Source organism: Arachis ipaensis, chromosome B8, assembly GCF_059453495.1.
Source record: "Arachis ipaensis isolate K30076 ecotype BB chromosome B8, ASM5945349v1, whole genome shotgun sequence".
Taxonomy (NCBI): domain Eukaryota; kingdom Viridiplantae; phylum Streptophyta; class Magnoliopsida; order Fabales; family Fabaceae; genus Arachis; species Arachis ipaensis.
Genome location: NC_142443.1, coordinates 56,957,757 through 56,965,555, shown reverse-complemented (window position 1 = coordinate 56,965,555; position 7,799 = coordinate 56,957,757). Strand labels below are relative to the sequence as shown.

The 7,799-nt window shown below is 39.8% G+C and overlaps 1 non-coding gene across 1 annotated transcript; it reads right to left on the bottom strand.

Annotated features, from left to right (window-relative positions):
- Window positions 1-3,154: 3,154 nt before the first annotated feature.
- On the bottom strand, window positions 3,155-3,262 carry LOC148548202 (small nucleolar RNA R71). The gene has a single exon (XR_015897262.1). It is a non-coding gene; the product is annotated as a small nucleolar RNA R71 (small nucleolar RNA).
- Between the last annotated feature and the right edge of the window lie 4,537 nt (window positions 3,263-7,799).

The following is a 7,799-nucleotide window of genomic DNA, read 5'->3' as shown; positions in this document are numbered from 1 at the left end:
GGCGTCAAAACGCCAGAACTGGCATAAAAGCTGGAGTTAAACGCCCAAACTGGCACAAAAGCTGGCGTTTAACTCCAAGAAAAGTCTCTACACATGAAAGCTTCAATGCTCAGCCCAAGCACACACCAAGTTGGCCCGGAAGAAGATTTCTGCATTAATTACTTATTTGTGTAACCCTAGGCTATTAGTTTTCTATAAATAGGACCATTTGCTATTGTATTTTGATCTTCGGATCGATCTTGGTTCTTCTGGTTCCCTCTCTGGGGCCGAAGCCAATGACCTCCATTATCACTTTTGTATTTTCAACGATGGAGTTTCTACACACCATAGATTAAGGTGTGGAGCTCTGCTGTTCTTCATGAATTAATGCAAAGTACTATTGTTTTTCTATTCAACTCAAGTCTATTTCTTCTCCAAGATATTCATTCGCACCCAAGAACATGATGAATGTGATGATTATGTGACACTCATCACCATTCTCACCTATGAACGCGTGACTGACAACCACTTCCTTTCTACATGCAAACAATCATGAATGTGTATCTCTTGGGTTTCTAATCTAAGATTGGAACCTTCGTGGTATAGGCTAGAATTATTGGCAGCCATTCCTAAGATCCGGAATGTCTAAACCTTGTCTGTGGTATTCTGAGTAGGATTTGGGAAGAGATGATTGTGACAAGCTTCAAACTCGCGATTGTTGGGCGTGTGACAGATGCAAAAGGATCAATGGATCCTATTCCAACATGATCAAGAACCGACAGTGACAACAGTGATTATGTTTTCACTGAGAGGACGGGAAGTAGCCATTGACAACAGTGATGCCCAACATAAAGCTTGCCATGGAAAGGAGTATGAATGATTGGAAGAAGGCAATAGGAAAGCAGAGGTTTAGGAGGAATAAAGCATCTTCATACGCTTATCTGAAATTCCAACCAAAGAATTATATAAGTATCTCTATCTTTAGTTTATATTTTATTTATCTTTTAATTATCAATTCTCCATCACCATCTGAATCCGCCTGACTGATATTTACAAGGTGACCATAGCTTGCTTCAAGCTGACAATCTCCGTGGGATCGACCCTTACTCACGTAAGGTATTACTAGGACGACCCAGTGCACTTGCTGGTTAGTTGTGCGGAATTGTGACAAAGTGTGATTCACGTTTAAGAGCTCCAATTCCTTTGGTGCCATTGTTGATGATCACAATTTCGTGCACCAAGTTTTTGGCGCTGTTGCCGGGGATTGTTCGAGTTTGGACAACTGACGGTTCATCTTGTTGCTTAGATTAGGTACTTTTCTTTTTATTTTTCAGAATTTTTAAGAATGAATTCTAGAGTTTCAAGGTGATGTTCTTATCATCACAAAAGCTGATTGATTCTCATCAATTTAGCTGCTGAATGTAATGTCCTGCTGAAGCTTGGCCAGCTATGTCTAATATTTTTAGACTGAAGCTTTAGACTAACATTGCATGATTCCTGGAATTCTTATTAAAAAGTTTTGAATCTCTTTATTCTCTTTTCTATATAATTTTCAAAAAATCACAAAAAAAAAATTTTAAAATCATAAAAATAAAAAATATTTTATGTGTCTTAGTGTCAATTCTTAAGTTTGGTGTCTTGCATGCATTGTTTATTTGATCTTAGTTGCATTTTTATTGTTTCTCATCATTAAAAATTCAAAAATATTTTCAAAATTGTGTCTTTTCAAGTTAATAATATAGAGAATTGAAGATTTAGAACATTCGGCAGAGGAATTAAATAGAAAAAGCTGGGCGTTCAAAATGCCCAGTGAAAAAGGAAAACTGGCGTTTAAACGCCAGCCAGGGTACCTGGCTGGGCGTTTAACGCCCAAAAAGGTAGGATTTTGGGCGTTAAACAGTAGAATGGATGCCATTCTGGGTGTTTAATGCCAGGATGACACAAGAGGGAAGATTTTGTTTTTAATTCAAATCTTTTTCAAATTTTCATAATTTTTCAAAATTAAATCTTTTTCAAATCATATCTTTTCAAAATCAATTTCTTTTCAATTTTTTTATTTATTACTATTTTCGAAAATCCTTGCTACAATTAATAATTTAATTCAAAATTTTCTAGTTGTTACTTGCCTATTAAGAAAGAATCAAAAGTTTTAATTCTAGAATCATATCTTCTAATTTCTTGTTAGTCAAGTAATCAACTTTAATTTTAACTTTCTCTTTTTAATTTGATCTTCAATCATATCTTCTCAATCATATCTTTTCAATCACATCTTTTTCAAAATTAATTTTCAATCATATCTTTTTAATTTCTAATTTCAAAATCTTTTTCAAAAATCACTTTATTTCTTTCCCAATCTTAGTTTTCGAAAATCATCAATCAAATTTTCAAAAATTTCTTTTAATTATTTTAAAATCTTTTAATTAATTTTCAAAAATTCTTCCCCTCTTCTCACATCCTTCTATTTAAGGGACTAACACTCCTCCTCAAGGTGCAATTCAAACTATATCCCTCTTGATAAGTTTGAATTCTCCTCTCTTTACCACCTCCTTCTATTCTTCTTTTCCTCTGACACCTCAAGGAATCTCTATACTGTGACATAGAGGATTCCCTACTTTCTTGTTCTCTTCTCTTTCATATGAGCAGGAGCAAAGATAAAGGCATACTTGTTCAAGCTGATCCTAAACCTGAAAGGACCTTGAAGAGAAAGCTAAGAGAAGCTAAAGCACAACTCTCTCTAGAGGGCCTAACAGAGCTCTTCAAGGAGGAAGAAGCCATGGCAGCCGAAAACAACAATGCTAATAATGCAAGGAAGGTGCTGGGTGACTTTACTGCACCTACTCCCGACTTCTATGGGAGAAGCATCTCAATCCCTGCCATTGGAGCAAACAACTTTGAGCTTAAGCCTCAATTAGTTTCTCTGATGCAACAGAATTGCAAGTTTCATGGACTTCCATTGGAAGATCCTCATCAGTTCTTAGCTGAATTCTTGCAAATCTGTGACACTGTCAAGACCAATAGGGTTGATCCCGAGGTCTATAAACTTATGCTTTTTCCTTTTGCTGTAAGAGACAGAGCTAGGACATGGTTGGACTCACAACCTAAAGAAAGCCTGAACTCTTGGGAAAAGCTAGTCAATGCCTTCTTGGCAATGTTCTTTCCACCTCAAAAATTGAGTAAGCTTAGAGTGGAAGTCCAAATCTTCAGACAGAAGGAAGGTGAATCCCTCTATGAAGCTTGGGAAAGATACAAGCAATTGATCAGAAGGTGCCCTTCTGACATGCTTTCAGAATGGAGTATCATAGAAATATTCTATGATGGTCTGTCTGAACTGTCCAAGATGTCATTGGACAGCTCTGTTGGAGGATCTCTTCATCTAAAGAAGACGCCTACAAAAGCTCAGGAACTCATTGAGATGGTTGCAAATAACCAATTCATGTACACTTCTGAAAGGAACCCTGTGAATAATGGGACAAATCAGAAGAAAGGATTTCTTGAGATTGATACTCTGAATGCCATACTGACTCAGAATAAAATATTGACCCAACAAGTCAATATAATTTCTCAGAGTCTGTCTGGAATGCAAGCAGCAACAGGCAGTACTAAGGAAGCTTCCTCTGAAGAAGAAGCTTATGATCCTGAGAACCCAGCAATAGAAGAGGTGAATTACATGGGAGAACCCTATGGAAACACCTACAATCCTTCATGGAGAAATCATCCAAATCTCTCATGGAAGGATCAACAGAGACCTCAACAAGGTTTCAACAACAATAATGGTGGAAGAAACAGGTTTAGCAATAGCAAGCCTTTTCCATCATCTTCTCAGCAACAGACAAAGAATTCTAAGCAAAGCCACTCTGACTTAGCAACCATTGTTTCTGATCTAATCGAAACCTCTCAAAGTTTCATGACTGAAACAAGGTCCTCCATTAGAAATTTGGAGGCACAAGTGGGTCAGCTGAGTAAGAAAATTACTGAACTCCCTTCTAGTACTCTCCCAGGCAATACAGAAGAGAATCCAAAGAGAGAGTGCAAGGCCATAAACACGTCTCACATGGCCGAATCTGGAGAGGAGGAAGAGGCAGTGATCTCCACTGAGGAAAACCTTAATGGACGTCCACTGGCCTCCATGGAGTTCCCTGATGAGGAACCATGGGAATCTGAGGCTCACACAGAGACCATAGAGATTCCATTGAATTTACTTCTGCCATTCATGAGCTCTGATGAGTATTCTTCCTCTGAAGAGGATGAAGATGTTACGGAAGAGCAAGTTGCTAAGTACCTTGGAGCAATCATGAAGCTAAATGCCAGGTTGTTTGGTAATGAGACTTGGGAGGATGAACCTCCATTGCTCATTGAAGAACTGGATGACTTGACTAGGCAGAAATTACCTCTGAAGAGACAAGACCCTGGGAAATTCTTAATCCCTTGTACCATAGGCACCATGACCTTTGAGAAGGCTCTGTGTGACCTGGGGTCAAGTATAAACCTTATGCCTCTCTCTGTAATGGAGAAGCTAGGGATCATTGAGGTACAAGCTACTAGAATCTCACTAGAGATGGCAGATAATTCAAAGAAACAGGCTTATGGACTTGTAGAGGATGTCTTGGTAAAGGTTGAAGACCATTACATCCCTGCTGATTTCATAATCCTAGAGACTGGGAAGTATACGGATGAATCCATCATCCTTGGTAGACCCTTCCTAGCCACAGCAAAAGCTGTGATTGATGTTGACAGAGGAGAATTGATCATTCAAGTGAATGAAGACTCCCTTGTGTTTAAAGCTCAAGGATATCCCTCTGTAACCATGGAGAGGAAGCACGAAGAGCTTCTCTCAATACATAGTCAAACAGAGCCTCCACAGTCAAACTCTAAGTTTGGTGTTGGGAGGCCACAACCAAACTTTAAGTTTGGTGTTGAACCTCCACATTCAAACTCTAAGTTTAGTGTTGGGAGGTTCCGACATTACTCTGAACATCTGTGAGGCTCCATGAGAGCCCACTGTCAAGCTATTGACATTAAAGAAACGCTTGTTGGGAGGCAACCCAATCTTTACTGTTCTTTGTTAAATTTCTATTTTCTTTTGTTATTTCATGTTTTCTGTAGGTTGATGATCATGTGAAGTTACAAAAACAATTAAAAAAGCAAAAACAGAAGGAAAAATAGAATTAAAAACAGAACACCCTGAAGGAGAAACTTACTGGCGTTTAAACGCCAGTAAGGGTAGCAGAATGGGCGTTAAACACCCAGCCTGGCACCATTCTGGGCGTTTAACGCCAGAAATGGGCACCAAACTAGCGTTTAACGCCAGGAATGGGTAAGAAGCTGGTGTTAAATGCCAGAAATGGGCAGCAGCCTGGCGTTTAACGCAAGGATTGGCAGCAAGGGGCGTTTTGCATGCCACTTGGTGCAGGGATGAGATATCCTTGACACCTCAGGATCTGTGGACCCCACAGGATCCCCACCTACCCCCACCTCTCTCTCTCTTCTTCACCCATTCACCAATCACCTCAATACCTCTTCCCCAAAAACCCCTCACCTATCAAATCCCACCATTCTCTTCACCACTCACATCCATCCTTCATAAAACCCCACCTAACTCACCATTCAAATTCAAACCACTTTCCCACCTAAACCCACCCATAATGGCCGAACCATACCCCCCTCTCTACTCCTATATAAACCCATCTTCACTCCTTCATTTTCACACAATACACACACACTACTTCTCCCCCTTGGCCAAAACACAAAGCCCCCTGCATCTCCTCTATTTCTTCTTCTTCTACTCTCTTCTTTCTTCTTTTGCTCGAGGACGAGCAAACCTTCTAAGTTTGTTGTGGTAAAAGCTAAAGCTTTTTGTTTTTCCATAACCATTTATGGCACCAAAGGCCAAAGAAACCTCTAGAAAGAGAAAAGAGAAGGCAAAAGCTTCCACGTCCGAGTCATGGGTGATGGAGAGATTCCTCTCAAGGGTGCATCAAGACCACTTCTATGAAGTTGTGGCCAAGAAGAAGGTGATCCCCGAGGTCCCTTTCAAACTCAAAAAAGGTGAATATCCGGAGATCCGACATGAGATTCGAAGAAGAGGTTGGAAAGTTCTCACCAACCCCATTCAACAAGTTGGAATCTTAATGGTTCAAGAGTTCTATGCCAATGCATGGATCACCAAGAACCATGATCAAAGTGTGTACCCGGACCCAAAGAATTGGCTTACAATGGTTCGGGGGAAATGCTTAGATTTTAGTCCGGAGAATGTAAGGTTGGCATTCAACTTGCCCATGATGCAAGGAGATGCACACCCCTACACTAGAAGGGTCAACTTTGATCAAAGGTTGGACCAAGTCCTCATGGACATCTGTGAAGAGGGCGCTCAATGGAAGAGAGATTCAAGAGGGAAGCCGGTTCAACTAAGAAGGTATGACCTCAAGCCTGTGGCTAGGGGATGGTTGAGTTCATCCAACGCTCAATCATTCCTACTAGCAACCGATCTGAAGTAACTATAGACCGGGCTATCATGATTCATAGCATCATGATTAGAGAGGAAGTAGAAGTTCATGAGGTTATATCCCAAGAACTCTACAAGGTGGCGGACAAGTCCTCTACTGTGGCAAGGTTAGCCTTCCCTAATCTCATTTGTCACCTCTGCAATTCAGCTGGAATTGACATAGAAGAAGACATCCTCATTGATGAGGACAAGCCCATCACTAAGAAAATGATGGAGCAAACAAGAGATCCCACTCATGGACAAGAGCATGAGGAAACTCCTCATCATGAAATCCCTGAGATGCCTCAAGGGATGCATTTTCCTCCACAAAACTATTGGGAGCAAATCAACACCTCTCTAGGAGAATTAAGTTCCAACATGGGACAACTAAGGGTGGAGCACCAAGAGCATTCCATCCTCCTCCATGAAATTAGAGAAGACCAAAGAACCATGAGAGAGGAGCAACAAAGGCAAGGAAGAGACATTGAGGAGCTCAAGCACTCCATAAGATCTTCAAGAGGAAGAACAAGCCGCCATCACTAAGGTGGATCCGTTCTTTAATCTCCTTGTTCTTTATTTTTTGTTTTTCGAATTTTTATGCTTTATGTTTATTTATGTTTGTGTCTTTATGATCACTAGTGTCTGAGTGTCTATGCCTTAAAGCTATGAAAATGAATCCATTACCTTCCTTAAATGAAAAATGTTTTTAATTGAAAAAGAAAAAGAAGTGCATGAATTTCAAATTTTAAAACAGTTTAGTTATTTTGATGTGGTGGCAATGCTATTATTTTTCTGAATGAATGCTTGAACAGTGCATATTTTTGATATTGTTGATTCATGAATGTTAAAATTGTTGGCTCTTGAAAGAATGATGGGAAAAGGAGAAATGTTATTTGATAATCTGAAAAATCACAAAATTGATTCTTGAAGCAAGAAAACGCAGTGAAAAGCTTGCAGAAAAAAATATATATATGCGAAAAAAAAGAGGCGAAAAAAAGAGAAAAAAAAAGAGACAAAAAGAAAGAAAAGCAAGCAGAAAAAGCCAGTAACCCTTTAAACCAAAAGGCAAGGGTAAAATAAAAAGGACCCAAGGCTTTGAGCATCAGTGGATAGGAGGGCCCACAGGAATAAAATCCTGGCCTAAGCGACTAAACCAAGCTATCGCTAACCATGTGCTTGTGGCGTGAAGGTGTCAAGTGAAAACTTAAGACTGAGCGGTTAAAGTCGTGGTCCAAAAGCAAAAAGAGTGAGCTTAAGAGCTCTGGACACCTCTAATTGGGGACTCTAGCAAAGCTGAGTCACAATCTGAAAAGGTTCACCCAGTTATGTGTCTGTGGCA